The sequence below is a fragment of the Nyctereutes procyonoides genome, unplaced genomic scaffold, assembly GCF_905146905.1.
Source record: "Nyctereutes procyonoides isolate TBG_1078 unplaced genomic scaffold, NYPRO_anot_genome, whole genome shotgun sequence".
Taxonomy (NCBI): Eukaryota; Metazoa; Chordata; class Mammalia; order Carnivora; family Canidae; genus Nyctereutes; species Nyctereutes procyonoides.
In genome coordinates, this window is record NW_026575025.1 from 1,246,682 (window position 1) to 1,264,185 (window position 17,504).

The 17,504-nt window shown below is 43.3% G+C and overlaps 1 protein-coding gene across 17 annotated transcripts in view; it reads left to right on the top strand.

The window, feature by feature from the left end:
- The first annotated feature begins 3,256 nt into the window (after window positions 1-3,256).
- CELF1 (CUGBP Elav-like family member 1) overlaps window positions 3,257-17,504 on the top strand; it is a 78,169-nt gene continuing 63,921 nt past the window's right edge. For 8 of the 17 annotated variants that reach the window (XM_055313973.1, XM_055313983.1, XM_055314055.1 and 5 more), the window contains exon 1: window positions 3,274-3,395. The gene's annotated coding sequence lies outside the window, so the exon portion shown is untranslated. Of the gene's footprint in view, window positions 3,396-17,504 lie in introns of all 17 variants that reach the window. The other 9 variants (XM_055314002.1, XM_055314090.1, XM_055314119.1 and 6 more) reach the window with 3 other exon arrangements.

Below are 17,504 nucleotides of genomic sequence, written 5' to 3' on the forward strand. Positions count from 1 at the left end.
CTGGAGACCTGGGATCGAGTCCCACGCCAGGCTCCCTGCATGGAGCCTGCTTCTCCCTCTGCCTGTGTCTCTGCCTCTCTCTGTGTGTCTCTTATGAATAAATAAATAAAATCTTTATTTTTTTTTATTTTTTTTAATTTTTATTTATTTATGATAGAGAGAGAGAGAGAGGCAGAGACATAGGCAGAGGGAGAGGGAGAAGCAGGCTCCATGCACCGGGAGCCCGACGTGGGATTCGATCCCGGGTCTCCATGATCGCGCCCTGGGCCAAAGGCAGGCGCCAAAGCGCTGCGCCACCCAGGGATCCCCAATAAATAAAATCTTTAAAAAATATATTAATTGATTTGGAAGATAACAAATGAAATAGGGGTACCTGGCTGGTTCAGGGATCATGGGTAGTTCCTTAACAAGTGGTACTTCTTCCTCGCTAATGGGAGTTTAAGTCAAGAGACAGATAAAATAGGGAAAAGTTTCTGGTTGCCTTTCAAGAAATATCTGTTGAGGGGCACCTGAGTGGCTCAGTTGGTTAAGGATTTGCCTTTGGCTTAGGCCATGATCCCAGAGTCTTGAGATCAGGCTGCTTCTGGCTCCCTGCAAAGCAGGAGCTTGCTTCTCCCTCTCCTTCTGCCCCTCCCACTGCCTCTCAGGCTCTCTCTCCCTCTGCTCTCTCTTTCTCAAAAAAAAAAAAAATCTATTGAATCAGACACTATGACAAAAATCTGGAGAGACGAGAGAATAAGAAAATGGGTGTGATCCCTACTTTCATCTAACACATGGGTAGGTTCCAGGAAGCTTCTGAAGCTTAAGGAATTCATTCTGTTTTTTCATACCCAGCACCTAGATATGCTTATTTAATGAATTCAACAGTAGTTATTGATGGAGGAGGTGATGGGGATGAAGATGGTCAAAAGGTACAAACTTCCAGTTATAAGTACTAAGGAAGGATATAATACACAACATGAGGACTACAGTTAACACTGTGGTATGGTATATGGGAAAGTTGTTAAAGGAGTATATTCTAAGAATTCTCATCACAGGAAGAACATTTTTTTTGGTATCTATTGTGGGTAGCCATTTCACAGTATCTGTAAGTCAAATTAAAAAACCAATATTTAGGCAGCCCCAGTGGCACAGCGGTTTAGCACTGCCTGCAGCCCGGGGTGTGATCCTGGAGACCCGGGATCAAGTCCCACATCGGGCTCCCTGCATGGAGCCTGCTTCTCCCTCTGCCTGTGTCTCTGCCTCTCACTGTGTCTCTATGAATAAATAAATAAAATCTTTTAAAAAATTATTGAACACTTATTATGGGGAGGCATTATTCTAGGCCCTGAGGATATAAAACAGACAAAATCCCTATCCCTGTAGAATTTACCTTCTGATTAGAGAAGACTACAAATAAAGTAAGTAAGGTATGAAGTACAAAATATACTGTTAGATGGTGATTAGTGATTTGGCTAAAAACAAAGCAGGAGGGGCACCTGGATGGTTCAGTGGTTGAGTGTATGCCTTTGGCTCAGGTCATGATCCTGGGGTCCTGGGGTCGAGTCCTGCATTAGGCTCCCCAGAGGGAGCCTGCTCTCCCCTCTGCCTATATCTCATCTCCACCTCTCTCTGTGTGTCTCTCATGAATAAATAAAAATAAAATCTTAAAAAAAAGGCTGGAAAGGGGGATTAGAAGCATGGATGTATGTTTATATTTTATTATTTCTGTCTTCCTGTACGTGTATTTGCATGTAATTTTAAATGAGGTGGTCAGCGAAGACCCAACTATCAAGGTGACATTTACATCAAGACCTGAAGGAGGTAAGGAAGTGAGTCATGTGCATATTTGGATAATTCTGTTTACAGTGTTTGTAGACTCTATGGCAGCTGGGAGAGAAATATAAAATTAATTGTGGTAATGTAGCAACATTCTATGAGTTGCAATGATCTATAAATATAGGATGCTTTCAGTAAATTACACAAAATTGTTAACAAGACCAGCATCACATATTAGCATTATCAATGTATATAAAATGAGAAACTATACAGTACAATTAGGGAATATGATAATGCACAATTTAGAGGCTAATTGTTCTGGTCTATACGGTACCAGAAAAACTGTGATTAGATTTTCCTCTCACAAGGAGGAAAGAGGTGTTTCCAACACATGGGAAAACCTTTGAGGCTTCAACTTGGGAGTCTGTTGTTTTTGTTGTTGGTTTTTTTTTTTTTTTTTTTTTTGTGGTAAGGTAGAGTATAATCAGTATTTGTGGATATAGGAATTATTCGCCTAGAGAAGCCAGATGATGTTATAGAGAAATCATTTGGAAACCCACGAGTTATTTGCCTGTTGCTGGGGCCGAAAGGTCCCAAAACCAAGTCTCCTTTTTTTTTTTTTAATGTGTATTTCATCGTCATTCGAAGATGTAGAACCTGCATTATTAGCCTTTTTAAACAAACAAACAAACAAACAAACCGTAGTAGTTTGAATTTCACCTAGATCTTGGGATTTCCGAATCACTCTGAAGGAGGTCTTTCGGGACCTAATCTGGGTTGTTTAAAACATTTTTTTTGGGGGGGGGATAAGCAGGTTAGGACCGGGCAATCTGTCTCTTCATAAGAACTCTTAGGAGCTTCCTGGCGCAGCAGGGATTTTTTGCAAAATTGTGCTTTCACACAGCGGATCATCCCGCTAGAAAGCACTCCCCTAACTCTGAAAGCTTGCAATATACACTCACGTTCCGCATCTCAGCGAAGGAAGAAGGCCCGGCTCCTGTTGCTTGTCTGTCGAGGTACAAGGAGGGTGTGTCATGCGCCCAACGCTGGCCGAGCACCATTCCATTCACTCATTCATTCATCCATCAAATATTTTATTACGCGCATAATTCAGTGCCAAACCGTCGTCGCCCACCAGGTGATCCCGGACGCCTGCGGGTACGGTGCGGGGAGCCGAGGACTTCGGATTCTCAGGCCGAGTCTTCCCACCCTTTCCGTCGGTGGAGCTCCGAGACAAAGAGGAGCGCTCCTGCAGCTCCCCGGGCTGGAGGGTTTCGCCCGCAGCCCCGGGGGCTTCGGCGCGGCTGCTTCTCCACTCCCCAGCCCGAGGGGGCGCTGCAGCGCCGCGCGCCCCGCTCGCCCCTGCGCCGCGCTCCGCTCGGCTCGGCGCTGCGGGCGGCACCGCGGTGGTACGTTCCCCCTCGCCGCCCTCCCCCTTCTGCTCCTCCTCGGCCCTCCCCGCCGGTGGTAGGTGCCGGAAGTGCCGCCATTTTGGGGTGTTCTGCTCTGGCGGCAGCGGCGGCAGCGGCGGCGGGACGCGGAGGCTCCCCCGGGACTCGGCCTCAGCAGCGAGGCGGCGGCGGCTGCGGAGGCGCAGGCAGCAGCTGAGGCAGCGGCGGGCTCAGGTGCAGCCGCTGGTGAGTGCGGCGGCCGCGGGTTAACGGGCCGCGGGTGGGAGGGAGGGAGGGAGGGAGAGGAGGCAGGAGGGAGGCGCCGCGGGGCGGGTCCGGTCCTGGCGGCCGCGGGTCACAGGGCCCTTCGGGCGCGGCCGCTCCCGGCTCCCTGCGCCCCGGGGGCAGGTCGGCGATCTCCTCCCGCGTGTCGGGCCCTCGGCTCCCCGGGTCCCGCCGCGCTCGTCCGGCGCGTGCCCCCGCGCCCAGGGAGACCCGCCCTCCTCGTGGCCTGGCCCCCGCTCCCCGCGCCCTTTGCCTTCACCCTCCGGGTCCCCGAGGGCTCCGTTCCCCGCCCTGGGGTAGTTCCGTCCTCCTTTTTTTTTTTTTTCCGGCCGCCGTGCCAGATCCAGGCTGTCTGCCCGGGACACCCCTTCCTTCCTCCTGACGTCCCACGTGTTCTTGGTGTTGACCCCCGGAGGGGGGCTCAGGACCCCGGCCTTTGGGAGGGCGGTGCGCCTCCTCCGGAGCCTCGAGAGCCCCCCGGGTCCCCGCCCCGAGCCACTAGGGCCTCGGCTCGCCCTCCCCCCACATCAGGTGCTCACCCAGTCGTGGCCTAGTAGCAGGGCTGGGATCTCGCACCCGAGAGCGCCGAGAGCACACTGAAGAGCTTTTTTTGTTTTTTGTGCTTTTTTGCTTTTTTGTTTTTCCTCTAGGGACCTGGCTTTGGATTTAAAGCCGGTGGTGTCTTGGTGGCGGTCTTTGGGGCAGGATGTTGTTTTAATCCTTAAGACTGTGACAGCACGGGATCTGAGGAGCTTCTCGTGGGTTCAGGCTCATCCTCATGTTTGAGGGGAAGGTGGTGAGATTTTGGTCGGAGCCCGTTTCAGCAAAATGGAATCTTTTTCTCTCCGGCGGAGTTAATGCTGTACTTTATGACCCCCGAGTCGGGAGGCTGAATAACAGCTTCTCAATAGCGGCGGTGCTTTACAGTGTCTGCAGTGTAAGAGGTTACAGATACTCAGTGAATCTTTTACAAAGAACTTCATCTTTTAAAAGTCTTTGATTCTCTGTAGGTTGTGGAGAGGCTTTAATTGTATTCTCTCGCCTTTTTCCACAAGTGTTGGGTTGGCTCTTCCTCAAGTGTGGCGTCTCTTCTGGTGCTGTGCAAGTTCGGCTCCTCCTCAACATTCTTGCTGAGAAGAAGGTGTCTCCACGTAGACGCGCGTAGGGTTTCTTTCTGTTTGAACGTTAGTGAGTCCACCCGGAAGAGCACAACCATAGAGTGCAGAAAACTATTGGCGGGACCTCCCCCTCCCCATGCTAGTTTTATACTCTTCTAGTTTTACTTTACAGTATGTGGTTTCTCGATTATGAATTAGCTAAGATTGAAGCATTGCCGTTAGTAAAGCAAAGCTGGAGCTTTCAGCTGTTGCTTTAACCAGGAAGCTTGTGGTTCCCCCCAGTGGTTTTTTTTTTTTTTTTTTTTTTTCTTTTTTCCCTCTTGACTCTCCACCACCTGTTTCCATTAAGAATGGCTCTTGGCCCAGAGCATAGGTCTCAACTTTTTTCCCATTCATTCTTGTGCCCCGGGGTTTTCTCATCCTAAGATGGTATCTAGGCTTACAATCCATTAGCATGTAGGGCTGTTAGAGATGAGAGATCTTTCCCAACTCTTTTGCTTTTCAGATGAGGAAACTGAGGCTCCAGGGATTAAGTGACTTACCCAAAGTTACATAGCAACTATTCTTAAAATAGTCATATCGTAGTTTTTTTTTTTTTTTAAAGAAAGTATCAGGAGCAATAATGCAAACTGCCTTTTATGATTTGATGGAATGGGAAGGCCCCTGGGCTTGAAGTTTATAAAAGGCCTGGTAATCCTAGCTTTGTCGGTTGCTAGCAGTACAACCTTGATCATGTCACTTAACTGTTTTGAGCCTCAGTTTATTCTCATCTGCAAAATGGAGGAAATAGTGTCTATCTCTTGGGTGCTAATTCACCTTCAGTGCAGTACAGGTGAGACTGCCTGTGGTGTAAGAGGCGGACAGATTTTTGAGGCAGAATGTTTATTTTTCTAAAGATGTCCACCTAATTTTCTTACTACAGAAGCTAAGATTTATTATAAAAAATACAGAAAAGAAATGAAGAAATTCACCGTTAGTCCCCTCACTCATAAATGACTGTTCTTGGTACTAGACAGATGTTTATTATTTTAACAAAATAAGCTTTTCTTACAGTTTTGTGGATTTAAGATTTAATAGTATATGAGAGACATAGTTTAACAAACAATTTATTACTTTTTTAAACAAATACATTTTAAATGGTGCTGTGGATTTCATAGCTCCAACACATGTAAGGTGGGACAGTGGATTCCAACACAGGCACAGAAAAAGTTGCTTGCTTATTTATTTATTTTTAAGATTTTATTTTTTTATTTGAGAGAGAGAAAACGTGTGTGTGGGCAGGAGGAAGAGCAGAGGGAGAGGGACAAGCAGACTCTTAGCATGGAGTCGGATGCTGAGCTCAGTCTCATGACCCTGAGATCGCCACCTGAGCCGAAACCAAGAGATGGATGCTTAACAGATTGAGCCACCCAGGTGCCCAGAAAAGTTGCTCTTTTAAACATATGCTGGGATGGAAGAAGAGAAGGAAAGGAAGGGCAGCGATCTAACATTTATCGTATGTTTACCACGAAAAAAAAATTTTTTTTTCCCCATGAAAATTTGGGTTCTCCTGCTAAATGTAGGTGGTGAGTATCCTGAATTCTGTCTCTCTTCCCATGACTGCCACTGCAGCTTCTTTTAACTTAATTTTCTTGTAAGACTGGACTTAGTAAAGAAGGAGGGGACGTTAGAAGGTGATGGTATGCCTTGGAAAGGAAGAGAAGAGCTGTCACGTGGAGGCCCTGGTGAAGAAGTTGGGAGAAGTAGGATCATAGTCACCTCTGTGCTCAAGGCTCAGGGTACTTTGGACAAATTGCTCTTTTTAAGCCATGGAATCATAGGATTTGGGTAAGCTTTTTCCTTAGCTTTTTTTTTTTTTAAAAAAGATTTTATTTGTTTATTCGTGGGAGACACAGAGGCAGAGAGAGAGGCAGAGACACAGGCAGAGGGTGAAGCAGGCTCCACTCAGGGAGCCCGATGTGGGACTTGATCCCGAGTCTCCAGGATCACGTCCCAAAGGCAGGCACTAAACCGCTGAGCCGCCCAGGGATCCGTATTTTTTTTTTATTTTAAAACAGCTTTATTGAGATATAATTCACCTACCATACAATTTAGTGAGTATTGATCTATTATATTATTAATTTAAAAAAAATTGTAAAGGCTGCTCTTTATGCCCATGGATCCTGTCCTTGTGCTTTAATAAATCACTGTTTTTGCACCCCACAAAAAATAATTATAGTAAAATACATATAACAAAAATTGGCTATTTTAGCCATTTTTTATATTTTCCTTTTTTTTTTTTTTTAAGATTTTATTTATTCATGAGAGACACACAGAGAGAGGCAGACAGAGTCAGAGGCAGAGGGAGAAGCAGGTTCCATGCAGGGAGCCCAATGTGGGACTCGATCCCGGGACTGTAGGATCACGCCCTGAGCTGAGCCACCCAGGCATCCCTGCATTTTTTTTAATGTAAAAAAACCACATGGGGATCCCTGGTTGGCTCAGCAGTTTAGCGCCTGCCTTTGGCCCAGGGCGCGATCCTGGAGTCCTGGGATTGAGTCCCATGTCAGGCTTCCAGCATGGAGCCTGCTTCTCCCTCCTCCTGTGTCTCTGCGCCTCTCTCTCTCTCTCTCTCTCTCTCTCTCTCTCTCTCTCTAAATAAATAAATAAATAAATAAATAAATAAATAAATAAATAACAAACAAACAGATAAATCTTAAAAAAACACACACACATAAAGTTTACTATTTTAACTTTTTGAGTGTGTAGTTCTGTGGCATTAATTGCAGTCCTGTTGATGAGAAACATGTCTCCAGAACTTTTTCATCTTGGAAATCTGAAACTTTATACCTATTAAACAACCCCCCCCCAACTTCTGGTCACCACCAATCCATTTTCTGTTTCTGTGAATTTGACTGCTTTTGGATACCTCATATGGAGTAGATTCATACAGTATTTGGCTTTTTGTAACTGGTTATTTCATTTACCATGATATCTTTAAGGTTCATCCATGTTGTAGTATGTGAGAGGATTTCCTTACTTTTTTTTTTTTTTTTTAAGATTTTATTCATGAGAGAGACAGAGAGAAAGGCAGAAACATAGGCACAGGGAGAAGGAGGCTCCCTGCAGGGAGCCCGATGGGGGATTCACTGGATCTGGGACTCCAGGATCACACCCTGAGCCCAAGGCAGATGCTCAATTGCTGAGCCACGCAGGCATCCAGATTTCCTTACATACATACATACATACATACATACATTTATTTTTTTATTTATTTATAAAGATTTTATTTATTCATGAGAGAGACAGAGAGAGAGGCAGAGACACACAGGCAGAGGGAGAAGCAGGCTCCATGCAGGGAGCTCCATCCAGGGTCTCCAGGATCACACCCTGGGCTGCAGGTGGCGCTAAACCGCTGAGCCACCGGGTCTGCCCTGATTTCCTTACCTTTAAAGGCTGAATGAATAATACCGGGGCGCCTGGCTGATTCAGTCAGTGGAACATGTGACTCTTAATCTTGGGGTCATGGGTTTGGAGACCCATGTTGGGTGTAGAGATAACTTTAAAAAAAAAGGCCGATTAGGGATCCCTGGGTGGCGCAGCGGTTTGGCGCCTGCCTTTGGCCCAGGGTGTGATCCTGGAGACCCGGGATCGAATCCCACGTCGGGCTCCCGGTGCATGGAGCCTGCTTCTCCCTCTGCCTATGTCTCTGTTCCTCTCTCTCTCTCTCTGTGTGACTATCATAAATAAATAAAAATTTTTTAAAAATGCTGATTAATACTCTTATGTATATAAATATGTATATACATACTTATATGTATCTCTTTTATGTATATACCACATTTTGTGTATCCATTCATCTGTTGATGGACATGAGTTTCCACCTTTTGACCATTATGATTAGCACTGCTGTGAGAGACCCTTCTTTCAATTTTTAATAATACCTAGATAATAGCCAGAATTGAAATTGCTGGATCATATAGTAGTTCTATTTTCAATTTTTTGAGGAACCTTCATACTGTTTTCCATAGTGGTTGCACTGTTTTACAGTCCCACCAACAGTGCACAAGGGTTCCAGTATCCACATCCCTGCCAACATTTGTTATTTTCTCTGTGTGTTTAAATAGTAGCCATCCTTTTTTTTTTTTAATTTTTTTAAAATTTTTATTTATTTATGATAGTCACAGAGAGAGAGAGAGAGAGGCAGAGACATAGGCAGAGGGAGAAGCAGGCTGCATGCACCGGGAGCCCGACATGGGATTGGATCCTGGGTCTCCAGGATCGTGCCCTGGGCCAAAGGCAGGCACTAAACCGCTGCGCCACCCAGGGTTCCCGCCACCCAGGGTTCCCAATAGTAGCCATCCTAATGGGGTGAGGTGATATGTTATTTTTTTAAATTGAAGTGTAGTTTATGTTCAGTATTATTTCAGTTTCACATGTTCAATATGGTGATTGGACATTTGTATACACTACTTCATTGTGGTTTTAATTTGCATTTCTCTTATTGATGTTAATTGAACATCTTTCCCCATTCCCCCTTCCTTGCCCCTGGTAACTTCTAGTCTACTTTTTTTTTTTTAATATGTTATTTATTTATTCATGAGACACAGAGAGGCAGAGATATAAGAAGAGGGAAGAGAAACAGGCTCCATGCAAAGAGCCTGATGGCTCTGGGATCCCAGGACTCTGGGATCACGCCCTGAGCCAAAGGCAGAATCTGCTCAACTGCTGAGCCACCCAGGCATCCCTCTAGTCTACTTTCTGTCTCTGTGAATTTGCCTGTTTTAGGTATTTTATGTAATTGGAATCATAGGATATTTGTCCTTTTGTGTCACTTATTTCACTTAACATGATGTTTTCAGGGTTAATCCATGGTGTAGCATGTATCACAATGTCATTCCTTTTTGTGGCTGACTTTCTCTGCTTTTTTGAGGTCAGGGATATCTCTTTAATTGTTTTTTTTTTTTTTTTAAGATTTATTTATTTGAGAGAGCGTGCAAGAGAGCATGGGGGAAGTAGGAGAGGGAGAGAGAGAATCTCAAGCAGTCTGGTCTGTGAGCCCAGATGCAGTGCTTGATCTCAGAGCCCTGGGATCATGAGCTGAACTGAAACCAAGAGTTAAACACTCAACCAGCTGAGCTCTCCAGGCACCCTAGAGCTGTCTCTTTCATCTTGATATCTCACTTTCTCTTGGAGCCTCATAAAGGCTGTTGAACTGATTAGAATTCGTGTTCTTCATGTGGGTTGCCTATCACAGGGGGATGTCCACTGACATGTGCAAAAATCTTGAAAATTCAAACGTATCAGTGTGTGTAAAGGTGTATAATAGTAACCCGTCATAGTTAATAACATCATTTCTAATTTCTAGCCTAATTATAATTTCCAATCTTTAATGTACAGCATTTTCAGAATAATTTATTGTGTACAGAAAAACTGTCACATGAAGGGACCAAGAGTAAAGAATAGGCAGATTTCTGCCTTTGTTTTATGACTATGTAATGGTTTTGTTAGAGGGATGGGTTGATATCCAGGTATTCCATATTGTGTAGAATTGGGTTTTTTATAAACATGGCATTTAATGGCCTAGTTAAAAAAGATAACTAGTACTTTTAGGGTAAGACATTTTGAGGGTAATCATAGGCCTCCTGGTTTGTTTCAATATGAACAAAGCTATTCAGAGTATTCTCCTGCATTAAAAGGCTTTCATCTTAAGATGAGCTTCTGCTTGCCTTTTTTTTTTTTGAGGTTCATAACTGATTTTGATCTGCTTACCTACTTTTCTTCTCCTCTTTTTTGACCTAACCTTCTCCTTTTTCCTCCTTTCCAGTTATTTGTTTTATTTTTTTAAGGTTTTATTTTATTTATTCATGAAAGTCACAGAGAGAGAGAGAGAGAGAGAGAGGCAGAGACACAGGCAGAGGGAGAAGCAGGCTCCATGCAGGGAGCCCAAAGTGGGACTCAACCCTGGGTCTCCAGGATCACGCTGTGGGCTAAAGGCGGCGCTAAACCCCTGAGCCCCTGGGGCTGCCCCTCCTCTTCAGTTATAAAGCCCCTGGGGCTGCCCCTCCTCTTCAGTTATTGGTCCTTGGAATATGGGATGAACTGGAAGTTTTGTTAAGTCAGCCATTGTCCCAAAGAGCTGTTATAACCCTCACAGTGCTTAACACATGGGGCTTTATTTAATGTCAGAGAAGATACACGTACTTTTTCTTCAAACAGCATGAAACCATTCTTTTGTTCAAACTATTTCTTGACATTTGGTTATTTATTTGTTTATTTTTTAATTTTTATTTATTTATGATAGTCTCACACACAGAGAGAGAGAGAGGCAGAGACACAGGCAGAGGGAGAAGCAGGCTCCATGCACCGGGAGCCTGACGTGGGATTCGATCCCGGGTCTCCAGGATCGCGCCCTGGGCCAAAGGCAGGCGCCAAACCGCTGCGCCACCCAGGGATCCCTGGTTATTTTTAATAATAGGATGTATCATGGAAGTTTAAGTATTTCAGAAATACAATTTGAACCAGAGATTAAATCCAATGTAGTTTTTCTGAATGGGACTTTTTTTTTTAAGATTTAACTTTTTTATTTATTTTTAAGGTTTTATTTATTTATTCATGAGAGACAGAGGCAGAAGATTTAGGCAGAGACATAGGCAGAGGGAGAAGCTGGCTTCCTGCAGGGAGCCGGATGTGGGACTTGATCCCAGGACCCTGGGATCACGACCTGAGCCCAAGGCAGACGCTCAACCATTGAGTCACCCAGGTGTTCCTGATTGATTGATTGATTTATGAGAGCTCATTGCGTGGGGGAAAGAGCAGAGGGAGGACAAGCAGAATCTATGCTGAGTGGAGCCAGGCTCAGAGCTCAAGCACAGGATCCCAGAGATCATGACCGAGCTAAAATCAAGAGTTGGCTCAACCAATTGAGCCACCCAAGCACCCTCTGAATGGGACAAAAGGCCATGATTGATTGCTGTTAGCATAATCCTATATTTAGCTGCACTTTTCTTCCTAGAGGTGCTATGTATGCTGAAATGGTCAAGTAAAATAGAAGCGAGAAATTTGTTAAAACCTGGAAAATTGGGCAGCCCAGGTGGATTAGCAGTTTAGCACCGCCTTCCGCCCAGGGCCAGATCCTGGAGACCGGGATCGAGTCCTAAACCGGGCTCCCTGCATGGGGCCTGCTTCTCCCTCTGCCTGTGTCTCTGCCTCTCTCTCTCTCTCTCTCTCTGTCTCTCATGAATAAATAAATAAAATCTTAAAAAAAGAAAAACCTGGACCTATAATAGAGATTTGATCTTTGATTCTCTAGTGCATAAAATGGGAACTTGTGGCTTGAAAGAAAGATGTGATTTGAATGTGATTTATAAAGCATAGCCTGGGAGGGATAGTTGTGACTGCTCCAGTAAATGAGCTTAAAAATTGGTACCTTCAGGGATGCCTGAGTGGCTCAGCATTTGAGCGTCTGCCTTCAGCTCAGGATATGATCCCAGTCTGGGATCGAGTCCTGCATTGGGCTCCCTGTGAGGAGCCTCCTTCTCCCTCTACCTGTGTCTCTGCCTCTCTGTGTGTGTCTCTTATGAAAATATAAATAAAATCTTAAAAAAAAATTGGTACCTTCATTGTGTCACCTTTAACATTTCTGGGCCTGTTTTCCCATTTTAAATGGAGGTACCAACTTGGAATGGTAATGTGAGAAGTAGTTGATCAACGATAACTAATGCTAGGCACTGAGCAGTGCCTGGTAAAGTGTTGATAATGGTATTACCTTTTTTCATCTCTAAAAATGGGCATATACTTACCTCATGAGTCAGTAACACAGTTCAACCAAATAAAACATCACAGTTAAAATGCCTAGCAGTGCCATACATAAACAGTAAGTTAGTGTTCATTTTGTTTCCCCTTTTGGGTGGTTTTTGTTTCACATTTTCCTTTGTCTTGGTTTACTTCAGGGATAAGATTGTTTCCTAAAGTCCAATTTGTGCATCTGAAATGTTTTGCTACACAGGGGATCCTTCCCTGTAGAACCTTTTAGCTCATTGCTCCCTGTGGAATACTTGGGTAATGTGGTTTCCTAGATTCATCTTCTCTGTCTGTATTTCTCACAGGAGAGTCTGTTGATAGGAGTCTTCTATGTTATAGAAAACTGAAAAATACAGATAGGTATGCTACTGGATTGTGATAGGTTCACCTGGGTCTATTTTTAATTAGGTAACTAGTTTTTAGGCATAGAGGGAGGGGAGAGCAGGCTCTAATATTTATTTACTTTTTAAAAATATTTTATTTATTTATTTATTTATTCATTCATTCATTCATTCACGAGAAGGGGGGTGGGCAGAGACACAGGCAGAGGGAGAAGCAGGCTCCATGCGGGGAGCCTGACGCGGGATCTGATCCTGGGTCTCCAGGATCACGCCTTGGGCTGAAAGCGGTGCTAAACCGCTGAGCCACCCGGGCTGCCCAGGCTCTAATATTTAGAGTAGTAATGTAGATGAAAGAGTTAATCATAATCAGCTTAGTTGTTTGCTTTATAAACTATGTTGTAGAAAGAATCCTTATTTGAGCTTTGTAATTTGCTAGAGACAGTTTATGTGAGTTTTTTTTGTAAATGTAACTTTGTCCTTGTCATGAAGTTGGCTGTTAAAATGTCCTTAAAGTAGTGGTTTCCTTACAGAATTAATCAGCAGAATTGTTCTATAGTTATTTTTTAACCTCTGTTATGTTAATGGAGGCTATGTGTGTATGTGTGTGTGTGTTTATTTTAAGCTTCTTTGAATTCTAGAACTTAAAATTTTTTCAAGAATGTTTTATATCCACCATAAGATTCATATTGACCTAATATATTTTTTTCTGCTAAGGAAATCTTTAATTCTCCTAAAAATTTTATTTCCTAGGCCAAAGGGGTAAATATCAAAATTTTCTGTAGGCATTGAGGTATGGGAGTTTTTTTCCTTCAGACCATTGTTTTACTTTTTTTTTTTTTTTTTTAAGATTTTATTTATTCATGAGAGAGAGAGGCAGAGACACAGGCAGAGGGAAAAGCAGGCTCCCTACAGGAAGCCCGATGTAGGGCATGTAGGGCTTGATTCTGGCTTTCTGGGATCACGCCTTGAGCCCAAGGCAGACGCCCAACCACCACCCAGGAGTCCCTGCTCCCCCCCTTTTTTTTAATTAAAAACATTTTTTTAAGTAACCTCTACACCTGATGTGGAGCTGGAACTCATGACCCCGAGATCAAGAGTCCCATGTTCTACCGACTGAGCCAGCCTGGTGTCCCTGTGTGCTTTAAATTTTTTTTTTTAAAGATTTAGGGATCCCTGGGTGGCGCAGCGGTTTGGCGCCTGCCTTTGGCCCAGGGCGCGATCCTGGAGACCCGGGATCGAATCCCACATCGGGCTCCCGGTGCATGGAGCCTGCTTCTCCCTCTGCCTGTGTCTCTGCCTCTCTCTCTCTGTAACTATCATAAATAAATAAATTAAAAAAAAAAAAAAACAGAGAAAGCAAGCAAACAAGCATGAGTAAGGGGAGTAAGGGGAGTGGGAGTGGGAGAGGGAGAAGCAGGCTCCCCGCTGAACAGGTAGCCCAGTGCGGGGCTGGATCCCAGGACCCTGAGATCATGACCTGAGCCGAAGGCAGACACTTAACAGATTGAGCCACCCAGGCTCCCCTGCTTAAAAATTTTTATACAGAGAACATGAATTTTGTAAATATGAAAAATAACATTAAAATTAGACATTTTTTCCCCTCAAGGGATGAGAAAGTCTAGTTAGGGGAGACTATGAGTACTGTCTTAAGATACTTCAACATCAAAAATGATTGTGAAAGCATTTTAGCTCTTAGAACTTTGTGATGTTTGATGTATCCCTCTATCCGCTGACCTCCCTACTTTACAAGAAATAGACTCACTTTCAGAGCAGCTGTTGGATTGTAACATTTTGATTTTTCTTTTCCTCCACTTAGAAAATAATGACAGCAAATATAAAGAAAAATGGTGAGTTCTAGTTTAGAGACTGCAGTGAGATCTGATGGATCTTAATTTTTTTTTTTAAGATTTTATTTATTCATGACAGAGAGAGAGAGAGAGAGAGAGGCAGAGACCCAAGCAGAGGGAGAAGCAGGCTCCATGCAGGGAGCCCGACGTGAGACTCGATCCTGGGTCTCCAGGATCACACCCCGGGCTGAAGGCGGCGCTAAACTGCTGGGTGATGGGGGCTGCCCAGATCTTACTTAATTTTATTTTTATTATTTTTATTATTTCTTAAAGATTTTATTTATTCGTGAGAGACAGAGGTAGAGAAACAGGAAGAGGGAGAAGCAGGCTCCTTGCAAGGAGCCCTATGCGGGACTCGATCCCAAAACCCTGGGATCATGCCCTGAGCTGAAAGCAGATGCTTAACTGCTGAGCCACCCAGGCGTCTCCTCACTTAATTTTAATATGCCACTTTGGGATGTGTTCATGGGATATGTTCATAGGTGCAGAGCGGCTTTAGAAGGAACTGCTCACTAACTTTCTGATCTCCATGGACTGCCAACTCTTAACAGCTGTGTTCAGCTTTTGACAACAAAATGGAGTTGAATATCACTTTTGCCCTATTTTGAAACTCTACTGAAACTTTACTTTTGAGTTGGGAAATATCTTTAATTTGGGGATTATACAAAATGAAGTTTTTTGGTTCCAAAGCTGTTTTAATTTTATAGTGTTATGTTTTTAACTTTGAAAGATCAGTAGTTTCCATTTACATAACATTGCCACTCTTAGCAAAAGAATCACTAAGTTAGAAACTGTCACCACTTTCTCATTGTTCTTTTACCTTTTTGTTTTCGGTGAGATTAAAGTAAGCTCTCTCTGAGTCTGTGGGAATGTGCGATATTTTGGTGATAATGTGGGGTAACTAAGAGTCTACAGTAAGTAGACTGTCCTTTAACCCAGTATTTTTTGGACATCTGTTAAGTTTTTGCTAGTTTCTGTTTTGTACAGATAATTTACTGTAGGCTTTTCCCAGTTTCTTTGTGCTTGTAGCTTTTGTGTGTGGAAAACATTCTTCTTTTTTGCTCTAGTCCCCTCCCCCCACACTACCATCACATAGCTTGGCTAGTGTTTCTTTCCTGCATGACTTCTGAGTGACACTGCCAATTTACGGTACTAGATTGGGTGGGATATTACTAGTGAGAAACACCTGTGCCTTCTATTGGCTGCCTGCCCAATTCTGAATGCTGCTGAGCAAGAATCTTAGGGGTCCATAGAAGGAAGAAGGGGTCCATAGAAGGAAGAAGGGGTCCATAGAAGGAAGAAGGAAGTCGGGGTGTTGGTGACAAGCAGCTTGAAAATGTGTAACTGACATTATCAGCCAGTTGGTTATTACTGCATATTGAAGCAGTACTGTTTTGCCATCATATAGCCATTTTAAGCCTTACAGCAGGTTTTCAACAAGAATGTTTTCACTGGAAGTTGTTTAGTAAAAGACTATTCTTTAGGTCTGTATTATATCACTAGAGCAAGAGGAGCAGGCATTGCATTTTTTGTTTGTCAGCTGTTTTTTGCTCATGGTTCAATTTCTGTTTGTCTTTTAGTGCAGTTTCTCATGAAGCTTTTCCTGTCCATCCATTCCAATACTGTATCATGGGATATTATTTAGTATTTTACTAGACACATTTTTTTTAATTTCAGCAAGATTTTAAGCTTTTTTTGTGTTTGTGATTTTAAGCTTTTCTGAACATAGAGATTGCTTTATTGCTTAGTGTATTATATAACTTAATTTTTTTTTTTTTTAAGTGAGCTCTAGGTCTAATGTAGGGCTTGAACTCATGATCCCAAGATCAAGAGTCACATGCTCTACTGACTGAGCCAGCCAGGCGTGTCATGTATTATATAACTTTTGAGGAGTCAGGAATATAGTCCCTAAACTATACTCTGTGAGCTAGCCTTTCTTGTAACAGCTTATTGGGCCGAAATGGGACACCTAACTCAAACTGGACAAATCAGTTTCTCCTATGAGAATATGAGATTGTGACTGAGATCTAAGCCTTTAGGGAACAAGGAGATAACCTGAATTCAGAGAACTTTACACATATAAATTCACATGTACAGTCAAGTTCAGGCTCATCATATATCAGGAAGCAGTGAAGGCCAGTTTGCAGAGAGGGATAATTAAGTAGATTAATCCTGAAAGAAGTATAGATGAGAAATGCACCTCTGGAGATAGAGGCAGCCATCCACATGCATACTAGAAACCTGGTGCTTAAAGACTTTTCAGATATGGCCTGTTGTACTTTCTGCCTTTGGATTCTTTAAGATACTCCAGTATCCTTTCAATTAATTTCATTTTTTGCTTAGGCTAGTTTAAAGGTTTCCTTTAGTTATAACCAAACGCTTTGAAAAGAGTACAGAGCACTGTCTCACATCTCTTAAATTCATTTAAATTTTAGAATAGTCAAGCCTAGGATCATGGATGGCTCTTTGGAAGATTGCCCTATTCTCCCCAGAGGCTCCCCCCTATCTTCCACCTCCCACCCCCAACCCCCCATGCTCCCTTAGGCTGCTTGAGGTCTTGGTTCCTCTGACTGTGGTGTAGACTTTCATCTGTTTTGTAGCTTAGAGCAGTCTGGTACTTTGCTAAATCAAGATTGAGGTTTTGTTTTTATATGTTTTTAATGATTATCTAGTTTATTTGATTAGATTCGCCATTTTCAGCATATGCGACTGTTAATACTGCTATTTCAGAGGAAACTTAAGGTGAACCATCTTTTTAAAAGAATTTTTTTGTGAGGCATATGGATTAAGTTCTTTTCTAGTTGAGTAACACATTTGTTTTAGTTCCTGTTTCCTCTTAAGGAAAGTTGATGGACTTGAATGGAATACAATAATGTTAGTTGAATGGCAGTTGAGACTTTAAACAAAGGGTAATGGCGAGTGGCTGTGTGCCCAGTTGATGGAGTCTGTCTGGTCTCGGCTCAGTTAGTAACTTCATGAATG